Below are 7,246 nucleotides of genomic sequence, written 5' to 3'. Positions count from 1 at the left end.
CCAGAACGTAAGTAACTTGGAAGTCATCACTTTGTCCAAACACGAAAAGAGCTGAAAAAACAATAAATGAACAACTCTTAGATCCATCAGAGAATTGAGATCAAAGGGCAAACTTCTACTACAGAAATTGGAGAGAAAGACAGGCAGATACAGAGAATCACAACTTACTAGAGCGGAAACCTACAGGCAAAATCCTCCTTGGGAACCAGTATCAAAGTAGGAAAACCAGTAGTGTATGTATGGATAAATCTGAAAATTAAAGACACCAGGGAAGGCCAGTCTTAGAGGGAATCCCCAGACTATTGTGTTTTACTTCCAGGAGCTCTACCAGGTTCTCACAGTGAAGACTAAAAACAAAAACAAAAACCTCTTGCTTTCTGCAGGGAAAGGGGGAAAGTATCATTTTGAAGTAGTGTTAGATTTTTCTAAAGGCCTGCCTTCAAGAGAAACTTTTTTTTTTTCACTAGCACTACGCAGTTTTATTAACCATTCAAATACAATAGCATCTGGTAAGATCTGGACAAAATTGGGGTTTAAAAGTTTCGGCATCTAACAGTTTGAAAGAAGTCACTACTTACTCTTCTCACAAATGTGTTTTCACAGAGCCAAAACAGTACTAGACATTTAACCCAGTGCACCAAGTGTATGGAAGTAGAAAAGATGCAACAAGAAAAATAGATACATTAGAAAGACGTCAACACTGTAGAAAAAAGAGTAGAACACTTTTAGTTTCTCCCCTTTAGCCCCTAAAACAATATCATCCAGTATGGATCTACCTATACAGTCCTACCTCAGCCTCTAGAATATTTGTCAAGAGGCAAAAATAAAATGACACTGGCCGGTACAGTCTTTGGATATGTGAGAACTGGAGGGGGAGGGGGAGTCTCAACAGCAGGGTCTTTTCATGTCTTGACAGCTCATTTCTTCATATTGCTGAATAACATTCTCTTATCTGAATGTACCACGGTTTATTTACCCATTCACCTACTGAAGGACATCTTGGTTGCTTCCAGGTTTTGGCAATTATGAATAAAGCTTCTGTAAACATCCATGTGCACGTTTTTGTGTGGACATACATTTTTAACTCATTTGGGGTAAATACCAAGATATAAACCTTAGAATCAGTTAACTGATATCCACAAAATAAGATTTTGACTGGGATTATGTTGAATCTGTAGATCAACTTGGGAAGAATTGACATCTTGACAATATTGAGTCTTCCTATCCATGAAAATAGAACATCTCTCCATTTATTTAGCTATTCTTTCATCAGTGCTTTGTAGTCTTCCTCATGCAGATTTGAATATCTTTTGTTAGATTTATGCCTAAGAATTTCAATTTTGGGGGTGCTAATGTAAATTGTATTGTATTCCATTTCAAAATCCACTTGTTCATTACTGGTATGTAAGAAGGCAATTAACTTTTATATATTAATGTTGTATCCTGCAACCTTGCTATAAATGCTCATTAGTTCCATTGAGGGTTTTTGGGGGGTTTTTTTTGAGTCTTCTGGATTTCCTACGTAAACAATCATGTCATCTGCAAACAAAGACAGTTTTATTTCTTCCATCCCAATCTGTATACCTTTTATTTCTTAATGCATTAGCTATGACTTCCAGCATGGTGTTGAAAAAGAGTGGTGAGAGGGGACATGCTTGTTTTGTTCCTGATCTTAGGGGGAAAGCTTCTAGTTTCTCACCATTTAGTATGATGTTAGCTGTATGTTTTTTGGTTGATGTTCTTTATCAAGTTGATGAACTTCCCCGCTATTCCTAGTTTGCTGAGAGTTTTTATCATGAATGGGTGCTGGATCTTATCAAATGCTTTTCTGCATCTTTTGATATAAACATAGAGTTTTTCTCTTTAGCTTGTTGATGTGGTGGCTTACATTGAATGATTTTCAAATACTGAACCAGCCTTGCATACCTGGGATAAATCCCACTTGGTCATGGTGTATAATTCTTCTTATGCTTGGCTAGATTTGCTAATATTTTGTTGGGGATTTTTGCATCTATATTTGAGAGATATTGGTCTGTAGTTGTCTTTTCTTGTAATGTCTTTGTCTGGTTTTGATATTAGGGTAATGCTGGCCTCATAGAATGAGTTAGGAAGTATTCCCTCTGCTTCTATCTTCTGGAAGAGATTATGGAGAATTGGAATAATTTCTTCTTTAAACGGTTGGTAGAACTCACCTGTGAACCCATCTGGGCTTGGTGCTTCCTGTTTGGGTAGTTTATTAATTACTGATTTGATTTCTTTAATAGATATAGGCCAATTCAGATTGTCTATTTCTTCTTGTGTAAGTTTTTGTAGATTGTTTCTTTCAAGGAATTTGTCCATTTTATCTGGGTTATCAAATTTATAGGCATAGACTTGTTCATCATATTCCTTTATTATTCTGTCAGCATCCCTGGGATCAATAGTTATGGTCTCTGTTTCTCTCTCTTCCCCCCCACCCCATCCCCTCAACCTCATGAGAGATTTCTCAATTTTACTGATCTTTTCAAAGAGACAGCTTGGTCTGGTTGATATTCTTTACTAATTTCCTGTTTTCAGTTGTATTGATTTTTGCTCTAATTTTTATTTGTTCTTTCCTTCCTCTTACTTTGAATTTAACTTGCTCTTTTTTTTTCTAGTTTTCTAAGGTGGAATCTTAGATTATTAATTTTAGATCTTCCTTCTTTTCTGATATGTGCATTCATTACTATAAGTTTCCTTCCATGCACTGCTTGTGCTGCGGCCCACAAAGTTTAATAAATTTTATTTTTATTTCCATTTAGTTCAAAATATTTAATTTCTCTCAATCCTTTTTCATTCGACCATGTGTGGTTTAGCAATTATTGTTTAATTTCCAAGTATCTGGGGATTTTCTAGATGTTTCTGTTATGGATTTCTATAGTTTTATTCCATTGTGGTTTGAGAGCAGACATTGTAGGATTTTTATTCCTTAAAACTTGGTAAGGGGTGTTTTATGGTCCAGAGTGTGATCTATCTTGGTGAATGTTCCATGTCAGCTTGATAAGAATGCGTATTCTGCTACTGTTGGATAAAGTAGACTATAGATGTCAATTAGATGCAGTTGATTAATGGTGTTGTTGAGCTCAGCTAGGTCCTTACTGATTCTCTGCCTGATGGATCTGCCCGTTACTGATAGAGGCTGCTGAAGTCTTCAGCTTTAATAGTAGATTCATTTATTTCTCCTTGCATTTCTGTCAATTTTTGCCTCACGTATATTTTGACACTCTGTTGTTAGGTGCATTCACATTAAGGATTGCTAAGTTTTCTTGGAGAATTGACCTTTTTTTTTTCATTGCATGTTGCCCCTCTTTATCCCTGATGATTTTCCTTCCTCCGAAGTCTGCTTTGTCTGAAATTAATATAGGCATTCCACCGTTCTAGTTTTAGTGTTAGTATATTTTTCTCTACAGCTTTACTTTTTGTCTATCTGTGTCTGCATCGCTTTTTTTCTTTTCTTTTCTTTTTTTGTAGACATCATACAGTTGAGTGTTGTTTGTTTTTATCCACTCTGTCAGTCTCTGTCTTTTAGTTGGGGTATTTAGACCACTGATGTGTTTAATTATTATTTATATAGTTGAATTATATATCTATGATATTTGTTACTATTCTCTATTCATTGCCTTGTTCTTTGTTTCTTGTATTGACTTCCACTTTTTCTGGCTTCTATGGGTTTAATTGAACATTTTATATGATTTCATTTTTAACCTCTGTTAGCATATAAGTTTTACTTCTTTTTTTTTTTTTTTTAAACTTTCTGAGTAGTTGTCTGTTGGTTTACAATATGCACTTAAAACTAATCCAGCCGGACTTCCCTGGTGGCACAGTGGTTAAGAATCCGCCTGCCAATGCAGGGGACACGGGTTCAAGCCCTGGTCCAGGAAGATCCCACATGCCACAGAGCAACTAAGCCCGTGCGCCACAACTACTGAGCCTGCGCTCTAGAGCCCATGAGCCACAACTACTGAGCCTGAGCGCCGCAACTACTGAAGCCCGTGGGCCTAGAACCCATGCTTTGCAACAAGAGAAGCCACCGCAATGAGAAGCCCGCACACCACAAGGAAGAGTAGCCCCCGCTCACCGCAACCAGAGAAAGCCCGAGCACAGCAACGAAGACCCAATGCAGTAAAAATTTAAAAAAAAACCTAATCCAAGTCCTTTTCCTAATAACACTATATCACTTCACAGGTAGTGCAAGTACACTATAGCAGTGTCATCCCAATTCCTTCCTCCCATCCCTTATAACACTGCTTTCATTCATTTCACTTATCAAGAAGTTATAATCACTAGATACATTTTTGCTAGAATTATTTTGAACAAACTGTTATCTGTTAGATCAAATAAGAATAAGTAAACTTAGAATATAGTTTGTCTCTAATCTGAATGAGACAATTAAATTTTATAGCAATATAGCTAAAAAACAGTTGTGGGCGTCCCTGGTGGCACAGTGGTTGAGAGTCTGCCTGCCAATGCAGGGGACACGGGTTCGAGCCCTGGCCTGGGAAGATCCCACATGCCGCGGAGCGACTAGGCCCGTGAGCCACAACTGCTGAGCCTGCGCGTCTGGAGCCTGTGCTCCGCAGCAAGAGAGGCCGCAATAGTGAGAGGCCTGCGCACTGCGATGAAGAGTGGCCCCCGCTTGCCACAACTAGAGAGAGCCCTTGCACAGAAACGAAGACCCAACACAGCCAAAAATAAATAAATAAATAAATAAAATTAAAAAAAATAACAGTTGTCACTGCAGAATCAGAAAGTGTATTATAATTATATTTACTAGTGGGTAAGCTGCATGATGACAGTCTTTTGTTGTTGTTGTTGTTTGCCCTGGGTGTCCAGAGTCTAAATAGTTACTGGTCCATAGTCAGTGTTCAATAAAGAACAGTTGAATGTAAAACTTTCTTTCAAAAAAAAATAAGAAGTAGGGACTTCCCTGGTGGCACAGTGGTTAAGACTCTGTGCTCCCAGTGGCGGGGGCCTTGGTTCGATCCCTGGTCAGGGAACTAGATCCCACATGTATGCCGCAACTAAGAGTTCACATGCCACAACTAAGGAGCCCGTGAGCTGCAACTAAGACCCAGAGCAACCAAATAAATAAATAAATATTAAAACAATAACAAAGATCTAAATAAATTGGAAGATATTTATACAAAAAAAGAAGTAAAAGAAAAGATTTCAATTTGCCTTGTTTTATTCCTTCTCTAAAGCTCTTTATGCAAATCTGCGTTTCTGACCTATATCATTTTCCTTCTTTCTGAAAAAAAAACTTTTTTAAAACATACATTGCAAGGCAGGTCTACTAGCAACAAGTTTCCTCAATTTTTTTTTTGTCTGAGAAAGTTGTTATTTCTCTTTTACTTTTGAAGGATAATTTTGCTCAATACAGAAATCTAGGTTGGTGGGGTTTTTTTTCCTTTCACACTTTAAATATTTTACCCCACTTCCTTCTTGCTTTCATGGTTACTGAAGAAAAGCTCAATATAATTCTTATTCTTCCTCCTCTATAGGTAAGGCACTTTTTCCCTCAGGCCTCTTTTAAGGTTTTCTATTTTTCTTTGGTATTCTGCAGCTTGAGTATGATATGCCTATGTATAGAATTTTTGGGGTATTTATCCTGCTCGGTGTTCTGCTAGTTTGGTGTCTGTCATTAATTTTGGGAAATTTGAAGTCATTATTGCTTCAAATATTTCTTCTTTTCCTTTTCCTTTTCTTTTCCTTTCGGTATTCCCCTTATGTATATGTTACTCCTTTTTTTAATTGTCCCACTGTTGTTGAATATTCTCTTCTGCCCTTTTCATTCTTTTTTTTCCTCTTTGCACTTTGGTTTTCTAACTTTCTGTTGACATTGATTCAAGCTCACTGATTCTTTCCTTGGTCATGCCCAGTCTATTCATGAGCACATGGAAAGCATTCTTCATTTCTGTTACAGTGGGGTTTTTTGTTTGTTTGTTTCTAGCATTGCTTTTTAATTTTTCCTGAAGTTTCCATCTCCTTGCTTATATTTCCTATCTGTTCTTGCATGTTGTCCACTTTTCTATTAGAATCATTAGTATATTATTCATAGTTGTTTTAAATTCCTGGTGTGATAATTCCAACATCTCCACCATATCCGTGTGTCATTCTGGTGCTGGCTCTATCTCTTAAAACTCTATGGGGGTTTTTTTGGGTTTTTTTTTTCTTTCAGTATGCCATGTAATTTTTTGTTGAAAGTTGGGCATGATGTACCTGTTAAAAGAACTGAGCTAAGTAGGCCTTTAGTGTGAGGTTGTATTTTTGTCTGGCTAGGAGTTAGAATGTGTTTACTATTTGCCATAGCTGTTGGTGTCAGAGGCTAAAATTTCGTCTGTTGTGCTTGTTTATCTATTCTCTGTCATCTTTGGGTTTCCCTTAAGCCTTCCTTGTAAATAAGGTGTGATACCTTCTCTATTCATTTTTCTTCCTTTCTCTTCTCCTCCTCTACCTTCTTTCTCCTGATTATCCCAAGGTTTTTTCCCTCCAAAGTGAAAATACAAGTCCTTGGTGATGTGAACATTTTTAATATGTCCTGTCAATACCACACTTTATTACAGTTGTTTTACTGTCTCCTTACTAGATTGCAAGTCTCTTGGAGGAGGTACTGCATACTTTAATCTTTGTATGCATTATGTCTGGTACATAATCAATGCTCAATAAATAGTTATAAAATTAAGTATGCAGGGCTAAAAAACATTTTCACATTGTCTGCTACTGATACTTCCTATTACACATCTCTTCTTTCCAGGTAAAATTTATGTGGTTCTTAACTCTAATTCATAATAGAGTCTCTTTTAGGGAGCTTTAAAATATATGTTTGGTTTATAGAAAATATTATTAAAATGAATGGAATATAGGATATCTCAGCATAGAAGTGATAACTATAAAACAAGAACCAAAAGGAAATTTTAGAACTGAAAATTCCATTATCTGAAATAAATCCACTTGAATGTTATTAACAGAGTTTGAACACTGCAGAAGAAAGAATGAGTGAACTTGAAGAGAGATGTGATAGAAACCATTCAATCTGAAGAGCAGAGGTTAAAAAGAAATTGAAAGGAAACAAGAAACAGAGTCTTGGTGACCTTTGGGACAATACCATGGAACATATTTGGAATTGGAGACTGAAAAGAAATGGCTGAACAAATGAGAAGAAAATGGCTGTAATTTTCTCAAGTGTAGTGCAAAACACCAAGTTACAAATTCAAAAAGCGCAGAAAAT

This window comes from Eschrichtius robustus, chromosome 10 (genome assembly GCF_028021215.1).
Source record: "Eschrichtius robustus isolate mEscRob2 chromosome 10, mEscRob2.pri, whole genome shotgun sequence".
Lineage (NCBI taxonomy): Eukaryota > Metazoa > Chordata > Mammalia > Artiodactyla > Eschrichtiidae > Eschrichtius > Eschrichtius robustus.
Note: the sequence above shows the minus strand (reverse complement) of the source record.